Source organism: Meriones unguiculatus, chromosome 17 (genome assembly GCF_030254825.1).
Source record: "Meriones unguiculatus strain TT.TT164.6M chromosome 17, Bangor_MerUng_6.1, whole genome shotgun sequence".
Taxonomy (NCBI): Eukaryota; Metazoa; Chordata; class Mammalia; order Rodentia; family Muridae; genus Meriones; species Meriones unguiculatus.
Window position 1 is genome coordinate 28,676,666 of NC_083364.1, and position 23,439 is coordinate 28,700,104.

Genomic DNA, 23,439 nt, shown 5'->3' on the forward strand with positions numbered 1-23,439 from the left:
TACAGTGAGACAGGCTCATTGTATCTTAGTGCTATTCTAAAAACAGTTTTGAACTTGGAGACTCCTGCTAAGTTAGGGACTGCTGTATGATCGTTATCCATGGACCCTTCCCTTTGAGTAACTAGAAGAATCTATGCCTTTTATTAGCATACTTAATTCTCCAATGTTCGAGACAGAACCAATAGCGGCTTGCACATGCTAGGGAAGTGCTCTACCAGTGAGCATGTTCTAGTGTGCTCTATTTTGTTTGTAATGGTCATATTTTGATTGTGCAGAATTATGGACTAGGGTGCCATGTTTTGACATGTGCATAGTATGACTGAGTGAGGGCAGTTGTGCTTTTGTTACCTCAAAAGCTTCTCTTTCTTGGGGTATGACATATGTAATTCTCTACTCCCTTTTCTTCTTTCCTCCTCCTTCTCATCCCCTTCTTCCTGTCCCTCTCCCCTTCTGTCCTCATTTCCTTTGGGGGGAAAAAGTTGTCTGAAAAATTTTCCTTTCTTTCTCCTTTAGCTATGGTTACTGTTTTCTGTGATCTCTTGTTTAGTGAGAACTTGACTGTGAACCTGTGGGCAGAGGAGAAGGTGGTAGAACTAGGCCCAGCCACCACACACCCCTGTGTGTCACTTCTGCCTCAGGGTAGCGTGGGGAGCACTGAGCCTTGCTTGTGCTTCTGTGTATGAGGAGGCTTGCAGCTTCTTAAATCTATTGCTTTTAGTTTCAAAAGAACTGGCTGTTCTTTCAAAAGTTCTCATTTTCTCCAACATTTGCTCACTCTCTTCCACTTGCGCTCCTTTGGAGTTAAATGTTTTGAATTTTGTCTTGAGTCTCTCCTGTCTTTCTTGGTCACCCTGAAGTGTGATCTGATATGACTTTAGGTTACTTTTATGAGTTAGAACTTCTGAGTTCCATGACTTTGGTGGCTGACATCTTACACTGCCTGGCAGTGGCTGATTGAACTCTGACCCATTCTGCCTGCCTGGAATTGGGTAGCATCCTGCATTGTTCATCTGCAAAATGAAAAAGGACAGGAGAGTGCTCTCCGTCTTGATGAATCACAGGAGTCTGTGGCTATGTTGAATGATTTTTATCTAGGAGTCTTTTCTTTAGAAGCCATCTTTCACAGTTTTATCCAGAGATTTATCTGTCTCTTGTTTTTCTCCTATGGTTAGCTGCTGAGCCTCAATGAGACTCAGCTGAGATCGTCAATGTCCATCCTTCACCACAGACTCCCTGCTGCCGCCATGCTGATAGCACATGAAGTCCCCTGGCTCTCCCCCTCCATGACAGATGTAAGCTCTAGATGCAGCAGCTCTGTTCTCCTGTGAACATCCTGGCATTCACAGTTGTCCACCACATAGTTCTGAAACCGCGTTTTCCATTATTTCAGTCTTAGATTTCGTGATGTGGAGAAAAGCACGATGGTTTACACGGCATATCCCAAGGGACAGCTCCAGTCCCCGTGGTCATTTCCTCCAGGGCGTACCTGTCACCAACATTTCTGCTCTCAGTTGGATAAACATTACTTTTGCCTTTTCTTTTTTTCATTGCTTTTGCATTTCTTCATGCTGTGCAACACTAGGGCACCCTGCAGGCCCTCCTCTCTTTGTTCGGGTAGCATAATGGATGCAGTAGGAGCCTACAAATCTAAAGGCTCAAGTGTCATTTCTAGCACCTCACTCCCTGCACATATGTGAGCTTAAGGAGGGAGGTTACTTGGTAATTTTTAAAGACTATATATGTGTGTGTGTGTGTGTGTGTGTGTGTGTGTAGGAATGTGTGCCTGTGTATGCACCACATGCATACCTAGGATGCCTATTTGTGCACCACATGCATGCTTAGGGCCCTGGAACTATCAGAAAACTGAGTTGGATTTTCTGGGTCTGGAATTACAGATGATTGTGAACCTCAATATTGGTCCCAGAAACCAAAACTTGGGTCCTTTGCAAAAGCAACAAACACTCTTAACCCCTGACCCATCTTTCCAATCCCCTCTAAATCTTTCTAAGCTCCAGTTTCCCAGATGTAAAGCAGATTTAGTAGTGATTTCCAAGAATATTTTAAAGGATAAATGTATTTTAAATATTTAACTTCCAGCCTGGTCTACAGAGTGAGTTCCAGGACACCAGAGCTATACAGAGAAAACCTTCTTGAAAAACAATAACCAACACCAACAACAACAAACAAACAAAATAATCCAACTTTGTTCTGAAACAACTTCTTCTTCTTCCTTCTCTTCCTCATCCTTTTATGAGACAAGGTTTCTCTATATAGCCTTGGCTGTCCTAGAACTAACTCTATAGACCAGGCTGGCCTTGAACTCAGAAATCCTCATGCTTCTGCCTCCTAAGTACTGGAATCAAAGGCTTGTATCAATACACCTTTCTCAGAAACTTTTCTTAAATATTACCCCATCAAATTTAATTTACTTTGAAATTTTTGAGTGCAAATTTTATACTTTTAAATTTTTACTGGATATATTTTATACCCATAACATCAGTTGTACATAGTAAAATGACTGTTATAGTCAGATACATTAACATATCCATCATCTCCCATTCATATATGACAAAGGCAACCATAATCTATTTAGAAAAAAAAAACTGTTAGTAGTTCTGTTTCTCTAAAAGAGTCCTTATACTTTATATTATGTCATTGATTCATTCATTCTGCATATTTGCTGAATTTTACATATTACTCTTATCTAGATTAAGTGTTTTGCCTCTGGCCTATGCAACAGTTCTGCTTTTTTTTTTTTTTTAAGCATACACCTACTTTTTAGAATTTATTATTTCAAGAGTTCCTCTCGTTTTATGTTTCCTCTTCTTCCTTCTGTGCTGGGTTTTACAACACAGGCATGAAAAACTTACAAAAACTCCCAGTTTCACTAGAATTACTTCCTTTTATATTTTACACTTAGAGCTTAATTTTTTCCTCCACAAATACTATATTTCTAGTCAGGAAATTTCTCAATGGCTCACAGAGTAATAACTGCCCTAATGGTCTTTATGGAGAAAAATAGATGTTCACTCCTTCCTCAGGGCTCAGTGGTGACTGTCTCATTGCAAATTTAAAAAAAAAATTTTTTTTAATTTTTTTTTTTTTTACTTTTTCAATGGATCTCTTACCTAATTGTAACATTTTAGAATCACTTTTACATCACTGTTTTTAAAAGTTAAATATTCAATTATTATTTATTCTTTAAACAGGGTCTCACTATATTACCCTTGGCTGGTCCAGGACTTCTCACTGTGTAGACCACACTGGCCCCAAACTCACAGAGCTCTGCCTGCCTCTACTTCCCAAGTGCTGGGATTAAAGTTGTGCATTATCATGTCTGGCCGACTTTAATTCATACATTTTCTAAGTATATTATATTGAATTTAGGCGTAGTTGTTCATTTGTTCTTTTTTTTTTCAATAAAATCTCTCTCTCATTCCTGAGCCTCTCTGTTTCCTTAGTAAAGACTTGAATTGAGATTTAAGAAAGTGATTGTTAACACTCTTAAGGGTGTGTGATCAATCAGAAGTGATTTACCAATGCGACTTTAGTGTTCTTTATATGAAACTGGCTACTGTGCTAGCCTTCTAGCTGCTGACTTGGCATAGCATAGTGACATTGTCCTCTAGTGCTGGTTCTTGAAGGGCTGAAGCTGCAACATCCTTAGTTTTAGGCTAGCCTGGGCTATAAGCCTCACCCAAAAGGCACAGCCTTTGGATGGATCTGGAAAACATATTAAACAGGGTAACTCGAAGACTCAAAGATAAAGATCACAAGTCTTTTATCTTTAGTTTAAATATCTACAGACTTTCAGACCCCAGCCCATAGGCGTTTTCATGTGTTTGTTTCCAATAGAGGGCAGGGTAGGTGTTGGCTGTGGAACTACAAAGGGGTGGAGTGAGGGCAGCAATGAGGTGTTGAGGAAAGGGAGGGTGAAAAGACACAGGACATAAGAGTGCAAAGCAGAGGATAAGGGGTGCTAGGGGATGAGGGGGGGAAGTTGGAAGAATTAACAAACAACTCTTGTTCGAAGATGCCATCGCGAGACGCACTGTGAATGCTGAGGAAATTGTAATGACAAACTACAAACCTTGCATTATCTGAAAACTCTCCATGAAGGGGGCACGTGAAGTTGAGTACAGCCAGAATCTGCTAGAATGACACATTACACACCAAGGCTTGGTTTCGTTTGGTTGTAAAGATGATTTTTAATATCTAACCCCTGTGTTTGTTATCCCCGTCCCCTTTTTCTCCCCACTTTGCATGCACCCAGTGGCTTCCTTTCTACTGTTCAATTCAGGAGCCTCCATGTGGGTAACTCATGTGTGGTTTGCCACTGTTATCCACTGTCTTTGGGGCCCAGTGTTTGTTACGTCAATGTACGCGTCTATTTCTAGGTAGGAATAACATTAGCATATTAACTAGTCTCCTGCCAGAATGCCTTGCAGAGTGCTTTCCTGTCATTTGTTCCCTCTACAGGAGTCTAGTGCTTAAAATTCCTAAGTGTGTTTGAAACACTGTTTCTGATAGAGATTAGCACTGAATAATTAGGTCTGGAGGATTTATACCATAGCTTCCCCTCTCTTCTGAGTAATTGCAGTGTATTGCTAAGTTCACGGAGGTCATGAGACCAGGCGGTCCGTTACTGGCGTCCAGTTACCTTGCTGCATCTGGAGAGATGGCGCAGCAGTTGCTGCTCATCCAGAGGATCCATCCGGGTTTGATTCCCTGCACCCACATGGCATCTCACAGCCGTCTGTAACTCCATTTCCAAAGGGTCTGATGCCCCCTTCTGGCCTCTGGGCATCAGCTACGCCCACTGTGCACAAGCATATGTGCTGCCAAAACACCTACACACATTAGAAGAAATGATGAGGAAAAAAGCAGAGATCCCTTCCTTGTTCTGTGCCTCAGCTTTGCCTTTTGTCACATGCAAAGATGGCTGCCATTACAAATAACACCAATCTCTCCTCCCTCAGTTGCTCTGACTAATCTGCCCAGAAACACATACATCTAGATGTTCAAAGTTTTCAATGTGGAATGCAACTTCCAAGTAGGCAGATTATTATTTGATTATTATATTTTATAGTATATTATTATATATTACGTTTAGGTTATAGTATTTAATGCGGGCTCATCCTTATTTATTCCTTCCTATTCTGTCTCTCCACTATTCTCAGAGAGCTACGCCACCTCCTCTTGCCTGTGGGCAGGCACTGTCCACTGTTGTTCTGACAACACTAGCTTTTCAAACTTATTACAAAGACAGCCTTGGCCTTTTAATGTCCAGTGTTATAGGTGTGAAAATAACTTATATGTCTCCTCAGGATACCTAACATCTACTACTTAATGCCTACATTGGTCCATTATAGGCCTCTCTGAAATATAATATTATGAAGTCATGCATTACCTGTAGGCCAAAGAAATTTTACTTAAAAAAAAATCTTGATTAATTTGAACATAATCAGCCAGTATGTCAGATGATTTCACTGTTTCTGATCGATGCTGACAGGTAAGGAAATTAAAATCAGGAAGGGAAGCAATTAAAAACTGACAAACATTACCTTAATGAGACAACCAGATCATTTATAAGCTATGGAATATGTTGTATTCTTGACAAGATCTTTGAATGGTGGTCAAGACTGTGTAGTTACAAATTATTCGGGGTTTGGTGGTCAGAGCTGGGGCCGCCCATTGTCATCATCTAATGTGTTTCCCTAATCCAGCATTTCAGCTACTTCTGGGGACAGAATTCCACATTTAACATCATAACATCATTTGCTTTAAATAAGTCTTATTATATGTAACTTTTTTGCCATTTGAAATTTATGAAGGTTAAAAAAATGTAGATGAAATAATTTTCGGTCTTCTCTAAGTGGTTCATAGGCAGTCTTAGTGCAGACTTTTGAAAAGAGAAACTTAAAAATGTAGCTTTCCATACAAGCCCCAGCCATTAGCCTGTGGAACTAACTACGCAGGCCCCCGTAATCAGGCCTCTACTCTTAGGCTTCTCTGGTTAGCTTCGTTCCTTGTTTAGAGATGTCTGGGCTGTGGGCTAAATTGATATCAGCAGGATTGCTTTTCCTACAAAGCTTTGTCTTATTGCTCATTTGTTATGTTAGACTTTTTGGTCATAATTTTTTTTCTACATCATCACATTAGGGGTTTAACTTTTTTTTCCTTGACTGAAGTGATAGATTCGAACCATAGTTTGAGAAAAGCTCATTGAAATGGTTTTTGTTGTACATTGTGGTCTGTGTGCCCCCCTCAAACATGGTCTTATTGTCAGTCATTCTACTTGTCTTTCTGTACTTTTTCCACCATAGATTTTTACATTTCTGTTTGATTTCATCTAGATTAAAACAAATTCTAATAATGCGGTTTTTAATTTCATTTAGGTCCTGAGACTTGCTTTGCATAAATTCCAATTAATAGGTTTAGAATCTCCAAGTTTGAGCTTGAGTATATAGATTGTTTTGGGCTGAAATTGCTTCTGGAGGTGAGAACATTCTTCTTGGGAGAGGGAGGGTAGTTTGGTAGATCTATCACAGGCTTGGGGTCCGCGTATCTGAAATCCACAGAAGTAGCCAACTTTATCTGGCTTCATTGCCAAAGTCCGTCATGGGATTTCCTAATTGTCCTGTCTCCATACAAATCATGAGGAGTTTTACTGCCTTCTGAGGTGCCTGGGAGCTGCAGAGGACACCCAAACTACCTGCGCAGGCTGGTGAGCTGAACAGCGAAGGCTTCAGTTTCCCCCCTACCTGTGAGGAGTGTTTTCGGTGAAAGTCTGTGGGAAAGCCACTGCTGCAGATTCTTTTTGATTGGCTTGTGTGTCAACAGTTTGCCTAAGGACCCTGGCATGGGGGAAAACTCACTGGGGAGACCCAAGCCAGTGTCCATGGTAATCCAGCACCTAACACTGCCTGGCTTAGTCATGTGTCCCCTTCTGCTGAGACCACAGATAAGGTCTAATCCTAAAGTTAAGCGTGGTTTTTGGGTTAATTTTTAAATTTATATATACTGTTTGTACATCAGGCTGGGTTTCATCATGAACTTTATTCGGTTCATACAATGTACCTTAATCATATTCATTCGTATTTCGTCCACTCCTGGCCCCCCCTTTCTCTCCTATCACCCACCCCAACAAGCTCTTTTAAACTTGTCTGTCTGTCTTGTCTGCCTGTCTCCTTCATTCCACTCCTTCCTTTCTCCTTCCTTCCTCCTCCCCTCATTTCCTTCCTAAAATCTCTACTCTTCATTCTGCATGTGAGAGAAAACAGGAGATTATTTTTGTGAGTTTTGCATTCTTTGCTTAATTGCAATTTCTGACATACTTGTTTTCCAATTCCTGAAGTTAAGTCACTCTAATCACGAGGTATCTCACCTCATAGAAGAGTCAACTGCTTGGTATGAGGGTTTAAGGTTAAATTTTCATCTGCTCTGTGTTAGTTCTGTGCGACCTCTGAAGTTTGTTTGCCAGATTTGTAAAATTGGAGCAGTAACGACTCACTGAGCATATAATGAAGATGATTTAGGATATAATGAGCATCCTCTATTTTCTAGACTACAAAATGAAGTATAATGTTAAAGGATGGTTAAGGTTTTGATTTGGGGGGGTAGAAGATGAGTTTTTGGCATGACATCTTATCAACCATGTTTTCCTATTGCATTTTGAATGCTTTATGAAAACTGGACATTTTAGTGAACCACTTTTCAATCCACTTATGTAAACTATCAGGGGGGTTCTTCGTGTTCCAAAGTTCTGTCAGCAACTTCGTCGCCCTGAGCCTAAGGCAGTGCTGTTGGCGTTGACTTGAAATGGCTGCAAGCTGGGAGCAGCCCTGCCAGCTAAAGCTCTGCCTTTAATTTCGTGGTTTTGAGAGGACACTTATTTTCCTAATGTTATTTTTATTTTTGTTACCATGTGTGTGCATGTATGCTCACTTACATGTGTGTGTGTGTGTGTGTGTGTGTGTGTGTGTTGAGGCCACTTAAGAGTGACATAGGTAATCCCACTATGTTTTGAAACTAGGGCCACAAATCACAGAAATATCCATCTCAGAATATGCTCTAGTAGTGTGTGTTTCCCTCATGTAAGGAAATGTTAGCGTTTTGTACATGATGACTGTGGATATGGAGGACAATCTTCCTGTCCCTTTAGGGGTCTAGCTGGCGAGTTTTTGACAAGGTCATGTAGATAATCTTTATCCTCATATGAGGAAGGCGATGGAGAACTTTAGTAATTTTCTCAAGGTCAGTGGTAAGAGGAAGAGAGTTGAAGTGGCTCTAAATGCCTTATGTTCTTCCTAGTCCTCAGGCAGGCAGGTGGCTGGTTTGATGTAAATATCCTCTGCTAACAAGACTTATCAGTCAGGTGAGTGAGTGGTTTGTGTTCCTTATCCTCTTGACCAAGAGAAACTGGAGTAGAAAATGTAGATCACTAGGCCAGTGGCAAAGCCCCTGCTTCTCAATATTGTTCCTCCATATATTGCCCTGTGTTATCTATTCTTGGGCAAGTCATCATAACACAATAATGAGCATTTTTCATGCTATGTTTGTGAAATTCACATGAGTTACTTGGTCTTATCTTTTTTGTCCTTCTGTGAATGTCCAGCTCCCTCCCATATGAGTGGAATAATCTCTTTCTGTTTCTTTATCAGGTTCATGTGGGGTGAAATGAGATAATGAATGTGGAAATGTTTTGCAAAATAAACTGCTAGATAGCTATAAGGTCGTTATTACTGATGGATAAAAGTAGGCTTGGTGCCCAGTGCCCACAAGTGACTTCTACCTGCTTAATTTACAGGGACTAGCCTATCATCTGGCTGAGCCTGAGCCCGGTGTCCATTCCAAACCCAAAAGCTGCCAGAGGTAAGAGAAGATTGGAGTCTTCAGAATTACATAATGCTAATAGGCATCCCTGCCTTTGATGCTAAATTTGATTCCCAATTGAAAAATCACAAAAGTACTTTATGGTCAAGAGAATCATGAGAAAGATCTAAGATAGTGTAACCTGGCGTCTCTTTATGCCTTCGTGATTTAACTTTTCCTTTCAGTTTCTAGGCTTTTAGTACCTAACATGACAAAATCTGGACAATATGGAAAACTGACCTTTAATGGGCATTTGAGAATCTGCAGTGGCGCTATGCAGTGCAGATAGTCTTTTCCACTGATTCATCAGCCCGTTGGCTAAAGTATGGGCAGGCAGGCGTTCAACCTTGTTCCCTCAGCGTTCCTCCTTTGCGTATAATTTTTACTATAGCATACTGCCAGAATTGTTTGGCTCCAAATGAGCAAAGAATACTTCTCTGGGTTAGTTATTGTGTCTTACCTGCCTCGTAAATTGTCTAGCCCTGCACTACAGATTGTAAAATTGCAATGAGAGAAGAACACACTGGCAGTGAGTTTGTTTTTTCACAACTTCGTGCCTCTCTGTTAATGGATCATTGCAGAGGACAGAGCGATCACTGTAGAGAACCTCATTATGAGATAACCAAGTACTGAGAAAATGGAGGGTGAGAGAAGAGCAAAGGAACATCTTTAGTTCCGCTCATCTTTTTTTCCCCTATAGACAGCCTGCTGATAGTCATATCTCCCAGCGCTGCTGCTGTGCTCAGTGTGATCTTTTCGGCTTCTTTACCAGGAGGTGAAGTTGTCAGTAGGATGTTTCTAACTCCAGGCCTTGGAGTATAAATCTGTCTAAGATTGGGAGTCATCATTTAGAATGCTATAAACATTTATTCCATAGAACATTTTGTTAATAACTTTGGTGTACTATTTCGGTGACGATGAATTGCAAATATGACTTCGCACGGTTCTTTAAAAAAACTGAAATTGGTTGGTACTGCCCCATAATCACAGGAGTTACCAATTTAGAATCAAATGGAAATTATGGTTTTAGGCTAATATGATTTTCAAAGCTAATATTTATCAAATGTACTAAATATGAAACAGGTGGGTGATACGAATTGAGAAACTTATAGAATCAACTCCATTGTGAGTCTAGTTGGCTTTTTTTTGTAGTCCTACAAAAGAAAATGTTACAAAGAAACGTTTGTTCAAAAAAAATGCAAGAATATTTTTCTTTTAGTCTTACTGTGTTATGCAAAATGTCTCCACAAACTCTTGTTCCTAACAAAATTTTCACAGACAAATATGTCAAAAGAAAACTTCCTGAATTCATTTCTTGCTATAGTTTTTGATAGCCTCTGTGACATATGCTTCCAAGTTAAAAAGGAAGAGAGTAAACTTTCCTCTATTCTCTGACGTTGATACAGGTCTAACTTTCAGGGGATCTGGCCAATGCACCCACCATCAACACCCTAACAAAGAGGCAGATTCCTTTTCTGTCCTTTGACTAATCCAGGGTGAATCATCAGACCAGTTAGGACAAGTCAGCATGCCAAACCCAGAGAGAATTTAAAAAGCGAATCTACCTAAAATCTCTACATCAGAGATCCGTTCACCTGACTGCAATTGTCACTGTTTATTCCCTTTGTTTTTCATTTACTGAATTCTGATAGGATAAGCTTTGGGGATTGTTCTGTTAGCTGCATTCACTTCCCCCACTGAAATTTATCTCAAGACGAAAAAAGATAATTTTAGTTAAACCTTGAAAAGTTACAAAGATTACTCTTTAAAAGATCCTCTTTAAAATAAGAAATACCATCTACCTACCTCCCTAAAACTCTACCTACCCAGCTATTTATCTACCTACCTACCTATATACCTACCTACATATATACCTACCCATCTATTTAGCTACCCACCTATCACCCCTCTCCTCTTTTTCTCTCTCTTTCTCATCTATGCATCATTTGTCAGTCATTTATATACTATCTGGCAGTCATCTATCTATCCAGCAATGTATTCCTCATCTTTTTGAATTATAAACTGGTGGGGATTGAGGGATAGAATGGTCTCAACGTTTGGGTGATAGAGAACTAAATATTCTGGGAGCATTATGTACACATGTAAAACAGTCTTGTGGTAGAAATGGGTATTAGTGGGAATAATAGAGAATAACAGTTTAATTCCATAATTAGACTCGACAGTATACATGTCAGCAGATATCAATGAATGTAATCATTGTTTTTGCTCTGCTTTTGATGTTGATCCACCAGCTGTGGTGTGTTCCTTGTCCTGTTTCCAAACCAAATCTATTTAAAGCTGCACTTCATGGGATTTGAAATCCAACACCCTGTTTGCTCTTAAAGAACATGAGGTATCATTTCCAAATAGCTGGTCTCTGTACTAGAACAAGAGCTGACTTCTGGCCTCCCAAAGACCATTAGCTATCTCCATTTTCTACATGGTGACTCAGTAGAGGAATAATACAAAATTAATTCTCATGGACTTATTTTATATTGCCCATATGAAATGGTAATTTTCATTTATTTTGGGAAATTGGCTTGTTCTGCCTTGAATAAAATTAATCAGCCACTGTATTTTGTTTTTGTTTGATGTGGAGGTAGAAACAGTAATCATGTGTAGATTTCTTCTTTTTTGTTATCCGGATAGATTGTCATTGCTTTGGGGAGTGAAGAAGTGTGCTCTGTATGTCATGTGGACTGGAACCAATGAGAATGTAACTATCCCGAGTCCTCATTTCAGCTGACAGGGTCACCTGGCTCAAGTCTTCCCTCCTTGTGTTCATCTCAACATCTGCTCATAGACATAGGGTACCAATTGATCATTGGTTTTACATCTGTTACAAGGCCTAGTCACTAGAATATTATCCTTCTCTCTCCTGACATGTTTTCAAACTCCTGTGACTTCATCACAGGGCCTTGTGTGAAAATTTTGCCTTCTGTTTAGCTGTTAATTCTTTGACCCAACAGAGAACAATTACAAATTGGGTTTTAGAGTATATGCATATCCCGTAATTGGCTAGCGGACTCCTGGCTCTCCCAAGCCCCAACAACGTGCAATTTCAAGTTTGAAAGGAAGGGTGTCAGCCTTCCTCTATGCCAGTGTTTCTCAAGCTTCTTAATACAGTTCCTCATGTTGTGGTGACCACCACCCCCCAACCATAAAAATATTTTCCTTGCTACTTGATAATGATAATTTGGCCACTGTTCTGAATTGTAATGTAAATATTTTTTTGGAGATAGAGGTTTGCCACAGGGGACATGACCCACAGGTTGAGAACCACTGTTCTATGTGATAACATTGTTCTCTGTCCTATTAGAGGATCTGGTAAACCTAACCCACTATTAATACCATCAAGTAAAGGTATTTTAAAAATTCTGTCCTTGATTTATTCATTGTGAATCATCAGTCTTATAGGACAAGTCAGAGTGTCAAAACCAGAGGGAATTTTAAGATTCAGTCTACCCAACATTTCTGACTTAAGAGTTGGGAAATTTTGGGATCATGGAGGGAATCTAATTGGTCTGACGTGTTGGTGCCAATGCTAGACCAAAATGTCTTTTTTATTTCATACTTGCATGTTTATTGGTGTGTGCATGTGTGTTGTGCTTGTGATAGATAGGTATGTGCCCATGGAAGCCAGAGGTCAGTGTTGAATATCTTTTCCCCTGGTCACTCTCCACCTTAATTTTGAGGCAGTGTCTCTCACTGACCCTGGTGTTCAGTGATTGGCTAGACTGGCTGGCTAGAGCTCCAGGGGTCTGTCTCTGCCTCCTCGGTGCTGCGGTGACAGGCACATGCTGCCACACCCGGGTTTTCAATGGTTCTGGTGATCAGATCTCCAGCACTTCCCTCACCCGGCTGTCTCCATAGCTGTGCAGCACTTGAGATACTGGAGAAGTATATTCCTTTAACTGTCTTTTATTTCCCTAAATACTTCCAATTTTCTTTTCATACAAAATCAACATCAGTGTTTAAAAAAAAAAAGACAAACATAATAGTCCTCCAGCACTGTCACTAGTTCCTTGGGGATCTGACACTCTGTATTTCTTAGGAAAGTGTGGATTCTTTGCCATCCTTCCTCTCCAATGTTACCTGGTCTTGCCACTATATTCCTTGTACCTTTTCCTTGTACCCAGTGAACTATGGGAAGCAGAGGATGATTCTAGATGGCTGCTTTCTGAACAATTAGGAACATTAATTAACAGAAGATAGACACGGAATGGTGAATCAAGAGGCAGGAGAGTACTGGCCTGCACGGTGAATCCAGTTCAAGACCTGCTCTCCCAAGCAGCTGGAACTATCCACCATTGCTCCGAGAGCCTCTCACTTTCTCAGATCCATCTGTCTTATGTCCTAGTGTCCTGGGACTAGGCTGGGGCTGAGAAGCAGCTAGTATTTCCATGTATTTTCATGCTTACGAGGAAGAGGCAGTAGTTATCCACCAGATAGAAGGACATTGAGAGACCCCTCAGTTTAGGCACTTACTGTTAACGACACAGTCCTAAGATTTAGAAATTGGAAATTACTCTACTGTCTGTGGTTTAGATGCTCGCTTTAAAAACTGTGTAATGACTTCAGGGACAGCAGGACTTTTCTTGGAGCCTCCAATTCTCTGGTCAGTTTGGTGAGAGTTGGTAGAGTTGCCGTGAAAGATTTCCCAGTTCAGATTTCCTTGAGTTTCCAGTTTGCCTCAGCTCTCTTAGCAAATCTGCAGCCATGCTGTGTGCAAAACAAGGAGCACCTCTCTTGTTTAATATGAGCACCATTACAACTTGGGTGGGAGGGTAGGAGAGGAAGGGGGAGGGAAGCACATGCATCTAGGCAACATTTGAGGAATATACAAACTCAAAGAATGCCAGCTACAAGTTAAGGCTTTATAGATGCTCTGACAGCTGTGTTATACGAGCCCTAGGGTAGACAAAAGATACTTCTGTGTGTGAAAAGCCAGCTCTGCTGCTTGGTTGGTTCAGGCTTCCTGTCTCTTGTTTTCCTCACAGATCCTCTGTTGTTATTCTTCGCCAGTCTCCCTTAGTGTGACTCTGCACATACTAAGCATACCTGCTAAGTGAGTTCTTAACCTTGAAGTTCTTATTCTGCTTGCTTCATTTATTAATTATTCTTCCAGGAAAATGCACTTTTACATCAGCAAGTGCTTATAATTTTAATACAGTAAATTGTTTACTTGAAAAAAGTATTCTATATATAAATGACTCAAGCTCCCTCTTTTCCCCCCACATGAAGAACTCAAGCTAAGAAAGGTGAATAACAACAACAACAACAACAACAACAAAAACCTTCTCAAAGCAGTGTGGCTAGTAACCAGCCAAGTTTGGACTTAAATCCAGAGTAACTTCAAAATACATGTAATTCCAGAGATGGTGTTGTGGATAAGTAGGAAACCTGACAGAAATCTGTGAATGGGCCTATAGGAATGCAATGGTTGCATTCCAGGTTTTTGCTGAGGAACAGGCTCACACCTTGTGAATCCTTAATGTGATAACTCACCAACGAAATTCTTATTTCAGCCTTCAGGCAGAGTAATGCATGCCAAAGAGTTATACCTAACTCATAGTTTTTTTTTTTTTTTTAAGTGGTTCTGAAACTCCTGGAGCAGGTAGGGTCATAGCATCCTGAGTAATTGGCTGTTGTGGGACTCTGGTGCTTTGGAGAATGTTTGTTATTTCTCCTCTGTTGTGCTGAGCATGGGGCTTTTTGCAGAGACAGATTTCTGTCCATACATAGCTCCACATTCCAGATGTGAACAGCTGGAATTTGGTTTCTGCCAAGTTGTAATGACTGCCACATGTGTGAGCCTCACACTTAGTGCTGGTGACCCGGTGTGAGCTTATGTGGGAGCCAGAGAGGGAGAGCCTATGCCAGAAGCAGAAGAGGCCGTCAGGGTTGCCAGGGGCAACGCCCTCACCTTACAGGTGGGGCCAATAGAGTGATGCAACTTAGCAAAGTTCATGCAGCAGGTTAATAACTCCTTGGGAAAAATGGAGAGGAGACAGACTCCACAGCGGCCATATGCAGGAGTGTGGTCTGTGTTTCCTGTCTTCTGAAGACACAGCCTCACTCTAGGAGGCCAATGTTCCAACTCCTTTAGCTACAGGGCCCCTAATTTCTTTGGGTCTCAGCTTTGTTGTCTCTGAAACCCTAATTACCAAGCAGTTGAATACATACTATCATTTAAATCAGTGGTTTTCAACCTTCCTAATGCTGTGACCTTTTCTTACAGTTCCTCAGGTTGTAGTCACCCCCAACCATAAGATTATTTTCATTGCTACTTTGTAACTCTAAGTTTGCTACTTTTACGAATCATAATGTGAAAATCTGATATGCAGGCTGTCTGGTATGTGACTCCTGTGAAAGGATCGGGGTACCCCCAAGGGGGTCCCAACCCACAGGTTGAGAACCACGGACCTAAATCATTAGTGATCCTTATCCTGGCCTTTACTTGTTTTGTCCCCTCACTTGATCAGTTTTAGGTCCTTACCCCTCAGAACCTGTGTGAAGCCCAGCATTATCCAGGCTACCTGGGAGCCCCCTAGAATGCGGATCCCAGACCATACCCTAAACATCTTGAATCAGTCTGCATTGTTACAGGATCTCCTGACAGTTCCCATGCTCATTAGCATTTGCAGCACATTCATCTAGGCCGCACCCTGCTTACAATCACTGGCCAGCTGCCAGCATTCTTGGGGCATGTGCTAGCCAGGCCTCCAGATAGAGGGAGGGAAGGCCATGAAGTTACTCCGTGGGGCTGGGGGAGGACCGGGTTGAAGGGACCCAGCTGGCTTTATCTTTTCAACACCTTTCATTTCCTCAGAAGCGCTGTTCACAGAAGCCAAACTGGAGTGGATTCCGAAGTCTTCCTGATCCCCAAATCCATGTTCTTTTTATTAAATCATAATGTTTCAGTCGAGAGGAATGCGGGGCAACGTGTGTGATAGCGCTCCGTTCCCTGTGATGTGACTATTTCCATACTGGCTGTTCTACTCTGTTACTCAATTCCTACAGGGGAAGGAAAAAAAAAAAGGCTTAAGCTGAAAGCCAGGATCCTGCAGCTTAATCAGTTATTTTCGTTTTCTAATGAGGGTGGCTATTGCGAAATAAGTAATTATTAATTACTCGAAACTAATGAAATATTTTAGTTTCCTTGCTGAAAAAGCATATGGAAGCTAAAAGAAAGCATATGGGTGTTTTTTTGTGGAGCATATTGGTGGATGGACAAATTATGGTGGTGCCAATATGCCTTAGCTGTCTGGCTGGGGCCATCTCTACACTACATGTGTTGGCATCCGAGTCCTTGTCTGCTTAAGGGATTCTAAAAGCTCCCGGCTGATTTGTGCCTTGGGTTGCTTTGGGAGGTACAGAGTTCCACCTACGTCACAAATCCTCTACGGGAAAACTCTGCAGCAAGTGGCTGTTATGGGGCTCTCTTGCAGATGACTCAAGTCCTGCACAGAGGATGGAGGGAGCTTGCCCAGCTAAGGGCAGCATTAAGCATTTCTCAGCCCAACACTGTACCACATACTACAAGCAGTGCCTTATGAGGTAACTGAGCTGGGATCTCCCAGCCCCAAAAGAACATTATACAGGCCTCATGGGCCCAGTTCCTTGCTTCTAAGGAGCCACAGTAGTCATGGTGTTTTCCATTGTTCATGGGCATGGCTTCATAGCCAAGCTATAGTCTGTATATGCAGTCCTTTTTTTTCCAGTTATTTTCTTTTGCTGTATACTTAGCCTGTTGAAACTCCTAATAGACTGGAAGTAGTTCATGAACATGGGCAGGCTTATAAGGTTCTGGGGCAACATGGTATATTTGAGATGGGACCTGGCTACGTGTTAGTCAGAAAAGCACAATTTTATAGCAAGCAAAGATTCTGAACGTTTATTTATCACTTCTATAAAATAGCTCCCACTGACATCTAGGGATGGAGCCAGCAGCCATGTGGAGCTGAGTTTGACCTAAGGCCAGTTGGGATTTACAGCAGTATATGAGCCCACTGATGTCTTATAGAGTTATGTGTAAGCCCAGTGAGATCTTGTAGGGTTAGGGAATTTGGAGAGTGTTTTTTTTTTTTTTTTTTTTTTTTTTTTTTCTTGGAGGTTGCTTATATGCCCAGGGACTGGAGTTGGCTTTGAAGATGATTAATTGGATCTTGATATAGCAATAAAAGGAGCTAAAGAGTTAGTCTCTGACATGCAAGAAAAAGTTTGCTTGAGGCAGATAAATATCAGGAATGCCAATAAACTGGACAAAGATCACAGAAATGTGTTCTTGAGAAAAAAACACATTTTCTTCCCCTCCCTCTCTCCCTCCCTCCATCTGTCCCTTCCTTCCTTCTCCTTCCTTCCTTCCTTCCTTCCTTCCTTCCTTCCTTCCTTCCTTCCTTCCTTCCTTCCTCCCTCCCTCCCTCCCTCCCTTCTTCTTCTTCTTCTTCTTCTCTCTCTCTTTCTTTCTTTCTTGCAAATTTTAGGACTCTTCATCTGCACCACTTGAGCCTTATCAAGCTAATTTATCAGAAGCCTTTACATCCAGCTGGAATTCCTCAAGATTTCTCATTTGTCCAGCCAAATAAGCCACCTAGCTAAACCTGCCAGGCAAAGTGGCAATGGAACAAGTCCATAGCCCACATGGACTTTGTCATTGCTCTTTCTCTTTTTGAAAAACTTCAGTGATGGGTAGACGGTTGGTCATTTTTTCACCCTTCACTGTACGAAACCTCAAATGTTAAAGTGACCCAAGATATGAAGCCACTAAATTCAACAAGTCTTTGATATTGAAAAGCCTTTCTTTTGCAGGGGCCCAGCTCTTACGAATACCTCCTCACCCCATTGCCACCAACTCTTTTGTCTGTGTGGTTCTTGCTTTCCTGTCCAAAGGACCAGCACTTACCCCTCTGTGTAGAGAAGCCCTCTATGTCTATCACATAGCTTTGGACTCAGCCTTAGAATTTAACTCTTTTATTTTTTTATTTTTCTTTTGAGGTGGAGTCTTGAAGTCACAGGTTCCTTGGTAGACATTACAAGCACATATAATCATACCTGGTCCAACTTTGTTTTATAGCTACATTTTATTTTTTATTGCCTTTTCTTTATTTATATGTCTCCTCTCCCTGAATTTCCTGGCATAGCTCACTAGACAGAGAATTCAACAAAGCAGCACACAGAATTATATTCATCAATAGTACTTCTCTCTGATGTTGCTGGTATCTAGCTGGGTATGAGGCTTACATGCTTGTAGTGTGTTAGAACCCCAGAAGAACTTAAAATTATCTGTGTCATGCTGACCTCTCCTGCTTTACTTGCCTAGTTACTGGCAGGCCTGAAGTTGCTGCCCCCATCTGATCAAGCCTTAGAGAGATGGTTGGTTTCAGGAGTCCTGTACCACTCAGCAGGCCTTGGCTGTCTCTTTTGTTTCTTTGAGAGACCATTAGCAATAATGTGGCACAGGTGGCATTGAAGCTAGGTCTTATAGATAGACGCAAGACAGCAGTCACTGGGTATCTGCTGTGCGCCAGGGTCTGTGCTGGCTGCAGTTACCAAAAGCTAGCGTTTCCATTCCTACAAGAAACAGGGAGAACCGTTGCTTAGCAATGCAGCATTTCACAAAAGCTCTCACTTGTAGGCATTAAGGAGTAATATACGGTGTTTAGATGCTTCACTCTTACAAAGCAGGTGCAGGGCTCTGTGGAGGGCTGTGCATGCCTGTTACAAGAGGTGAGGGTTATGGAGATGAGTAACAGTCATAGAGATTGTCTCACAGCTGAGACACGAGGCCCATGGTGAACGGGGAGGAGGAGGAGGACTAAGCTCTCCAGCTTCTTGTCCACGTGTGTCTTTGAGTCTTTGGAGAGGTGTGGGCCTGATGTTTCACTGAGAAGTCTGTAGTGTGCTTTTTCATGCTTTTACATTATTACTCTCCTTTCCTTGCTATCTTTTGGTCCCAGTGAGAATCCTTCCCCCTTAATATTCCCTTCTCCTCCCCAAGTAGCCCAAGGTCTTGAAGATTCTCTGACAGCACTATTCTTGTATTGGGCTGTGGAAGTGCTGGAAGAGAGACAGTTCACAAATCTGTTAAACCCATAGTAAAAATAGCTTCTGATCTTTGGGACTTAGTATTAAGCAAGATGATATTAACGAGGTTTGAGTGCTGCTCTGAAATGCGGCAGCTGCACACGCATATTAGCTGTGTTTCCTTCCTACCTCTGGCAGCTTGCAAGCAGTGTTACCATGACACTCCTTGGGCTCTGTTTAGATCAGCTATTTTCTGAAGGAGTCCCTGACCTTCCCCACAATAGAAACTGTTGATGTGGTCATGTCAGAGCCTCGTCAGGATCAGTTTGGCTGCTGAGCCCCAAAGTTGTCACTTGGAAATTGTAGGACACACAGGCATTGAAAGTTTAGGAGCAGAGAAGAGCTGTTAAATCCCTTCTAGCACTGCTCCTCTAGGTATTGTGGCCACTGAAAGTGAGTGGCTGCCTCCCAGTCAGGTGAGATTTCACCTTGTCACATTGATCCTTGCCGTGCCTTCTTCAACTCAGAGGGCTGGAAATGGAGCAGGGTTGGGACATCACTGTTTTTGGAAGTGGCCAGAGAAGGCACCACAAAGGGACTATAGCTCAGGGCAGAGAAAGAAATAGAGCAAGGTGTTAGAGCTTAAATGTGTGCCCCCAAATTGATGAGTTTGAAGCATAGTTCCAACACGGCAGGATGACACGTGGGCCCTTACAGCAGGTGATGAGATCATAAAGGCTCTGCCATCATGAACTGCCATGGAGTGGGGCAGTTATCTCAATGGGGTTACGATACCATGAGTTTTAGTCCTTCTTACTGTCCTGCTTTAGTCTTCTCTTGCCCTTCTGCCTTCTCTCACGAGATGACGGGCACAAAGTCCCTCATCAGATGCTGTTGCAGTGGTCTTTTATTTTCAAAAGACTGTGATCCGCATAAACCTCCATTCTTTCTAAGCTGCATAGTCTGAGCTATTCTGTTAGATGGACAGAGATGGAATAAGATGAGGAGTAACATACTCAGAGTATGTTTTAGAGGTACTGAACTGTACCCAGTGACCCTTTACAGAGCTTATGGGGCAAGGCTTTCCTATCACATTCCCTATCTCCAGCCAGAAGAATAATACCTCTGTTGTATGAACCTTTTCCTGTTGCCATGTTAAAAAGCACTAAACTGCACAGAAGTTATTCATTGCTAGAACCAGGCTTTCTTTATTGTCTTTATTGTACTTTATTTTTTAATATTATGAGTTCTTCTAAAAGCTCACTATCATATGTAAAACAGTGCAAGTTCCTAAGGACCAAAATTATGCCTTGAATTGACTTTCCTTTCCTTCTTCCTTTCCTCCCCATCTTTCAGTTGCAGTATAAAGTGCATAGAGGCCTAAACCCACAGGTCAAGCATTTATAGTAAATGTTTGTTGAATTGAATTGAGTGAAATTCACGTAATTGTATTAATTGCTGCTGAAAATTGGCAAATTTAGATTTTGGGGAAATTTTTCACCAATTTAGATTTTATTAAGACTTCTGGTATGCTATTTAATATTCATAAAACTAATCTACTTTTATTACCCTCATTTTGCAATGAAAATATGAAAGTGAAACTCGCCTCAAATAGAGATGGTTCATTAGTTAAGAGAACTTGCTGTTCTTGAGGACGTAGGATAGAGTCTCAGTACCTGATGGTGGCTCACAATTGTCTCTAAGTCTAGTTCCAGGGGATCTGACAGCCACTTCTAGTTTCTGTGGCCACCATACTTGTGCTACACAGACAAGCAGGCACACAAAACACCCATTCACATTAAATTAAACGATAAATATACATATAAAAATAAGTGCTTGAGAATTGATTTACATCTGAAATCTTATCTGTGTATACTTATCTGTGTAACTTCACTTCTGTTCTGACCAAGCACTTAGAAGTTTGTGTCTTTCCCAGAGCTTCAGGCCTCTCTTTATTCAGGAGTCTCTAGTACTTGAAGGGTGTGGCCTACCTCCTGAAGAGTTTGGGAGATTCATGATGAGACCCAAGTTCAGAAAATGCATTGTACTTTGATGAGCACAGTGATTAATTGATTTTCTCAGTTGGCCCAGGGAAAAGTACTACATTTCTTCCTCTAGTTTCTAAAGTTTCCAGCAACTTTTGAAATAGTTTGTGTAACTATTTAATGGGGACATATAAAGAACACAGGGTGGAGGCTTTTTACTATACATGATTTGGTTAATTTAACAAATAATGCAACTTTGATTACTCTTTGGACTATTGAAGGACACAGGGATTTTTTAATTTGACCATTTAAGGCTTTATTTAATATTTGCCTTATTTATTAATTGATGCCCATTTTGTTTTCCCAAGTTTTGTAGACTTTGAATGAGTTCTATTTAAAAATTGCATTGTATGGGTGCATGCTGTATGCATGTACATATGTATGTGCGTGTGCTTGCATGTGTACTGTAACATGTGTGAAGGTCAAGGACAGCTTTATGTTGCCTTGCTCTAGGGATGGAACTCAGGTTGCCATTTCACACAGCAGACACCTTTACCTACTGAGTGCGATGAGTCTTATTGAAAGCATTTTATTTATTTATAACGTGTGCACCTTTTCTGAGAAATTACAAACCTGGATCACAAAACTAGATCAGTTTTCTTTTCTATAAGGAAGAGTGTACTCAGAGAGACTGTTGCTGCCTCGTTTAAACTTTAGTGTGGAGGCAAAGCTAATCGGCAGTAAGGATAAATCTGGGTATATATAGCTCTCCGGTTTCTTTTCTGTGCCCTTTCAGGTGTTTGGAGAAGAGCAACTGGGATAATAATGGTATAGAAAGTTGAATACAAACAAGTATCCGTGTTGGTCTCCCTTTGTATTTTATACAAAGGTGTGTGCATGTGTGTGTGTGTGTGTGTGTGTGTGTGTGTGTGTGTACATGGGAGTACCCTAATGTGCCCATGTGTTCATGCATGTATGTGATAAGATTATTTTTGTTTTTAAAGTTGTCTTAATTTGGAAGTACATTGTAGGTTTGGAATTAATAAAAAATTACCTGAAGCCTCGCTACTCTAGGGATAGAAATACTTCTATCAGGAAATCGCAGGGAGGTATGACCCTTGTATTTCTGATGTCTACGGGAGTTTATCATGATAGGGTGTTGGATATTGTCAAAGGCTTTCCAGCATCTAATGAGATGTTCATTCTTTTTTCTTTCTGTTTATTTATATGCTGGATTATACTTCTTGATTTTTTTCTAAGTTGAACTGTCCCTGTATCTCTGGATGAAGCCTACTAGATAATGGTGGATAATGTTTTTGATGTGTTCTTGGATTTAGTATGCAAGTATTTGGTTGACTATTTTTGCATCAATGTTCATAAGGGAAGCTGGTCTGAAATTTTCTTCCTTTGTTGGGTCTTTGTGTGGTTTAGGTATAGGGTGACTTTGACCTCATAGAATTAGTTTGACAATGTTTCTTCTGTTTCTGTTTTGTGGTATAATTTGAAGAGTATTGGTATTAGCTCTCCTTTGAAAGTCTGGTAGAATTCTGTGCTAAAACTATCTGGTTCTGGGCTTTTTGGTTGGGAGACTTTTAAAGACTGCTCCCATTTCATCAGAGGTTATAAGGCATTCAAATTGTATACTTTATCTTGATTTAACTTTGGTAAAAATAGATACATAAAAGTGGTATATATCAAGAAAATTTTCCACTTATTTTAGATTTTCCAATTCGATGGAGTACAGGTTTTTAAAGTGTGTCTTTATGATTCTCTGGGTTTCCTTGGTGTTTGTAGTTATAGCCCTGTTTTCATTTCTGATTTTGTTAATTTGAATATTCTCTCTTTATCTTTTAGTTACTTTGGATAAAGGTTTCTCTATCTTTTTGATTTTTTTTTCTCAGTGAATCCCAACTTTTTTTCATTGATTCATTGTATTGCTCTCCTTGTTTCTATTTTATTGATTTCAGCCCTCAGTTTGATCAGTTTGATTATTTCTTGCAGTCTACTCCTATTGGGTATGCTCCATTCCTTTTGTTCTAAAGCTTTTGTGTGCTGTTAAATTGTTAGTATGAGACCTCTCCAATCTTTTTTTTTTATGTAGGCACTAACCTGAACCCCAGCCTAGCCACAAAATGTTCAACCTACAATCTGTCCTGCCTGTAAGATGTACTGGGGCCATGGCGGTGCAGACCTCGTGGGAGTAGAAAGTCAATGTCTGGTTTAACTGAAGGCCCACACCATGAGAGGGAGCCCATGCCTGACCCTGCTTGGACGTCTAGGAGATGAGAGAGCCCAGATACCAAGGGTCGAACCAAGCACAGCGGTTCCTCCCCCAAACAAAATAAACACACAGAAAAAAAAATCAGTGAGATGAAATGATCTTTAAGGATATTCCATTATACTTATAGTTTGGTGCCTTGTCCAGTCATCCTCAGAGAGATATACAAAGACCCACAGCCAGACATAATGTGGAAAGAGAGAGAGAGTCTAGAGAGAGAGAGTCTAAATTGGAGGTCTCCATCCCCTTGGAGCTCAGGGAACCCCACAGAATAGG

General features: G+C 41.0%; 1 protein-coding gene across 5 annotated transcripts in view; it reads left to right on the top strand.

The window, feature by feature from the left end:
* Lpp (LIM domain containing preferred translocation partner in lipoma) overlaps window positions 1-23,439 on the top strand; it is a 589,358-nt gene that overhangs the window by 144,381 nt on the left and 421,538 nt on the right. For 4 of the 5 annotated variants that reach the window (XM_060370146.1, XM_060370150.1, XM_060370149.1 and 1 more), the window contains one exon: window positions 8,810-8,874. The gene's annotated coding sequence lies outside the window, so the exon portion shown is untranslated. Of the gene's footprint in view, window positions 1-8,809; window positions 8,875-23,439 lie in introns of those variants that run through there. The other variant, XM_060370151.1, reaches the window with a different exon arrangement.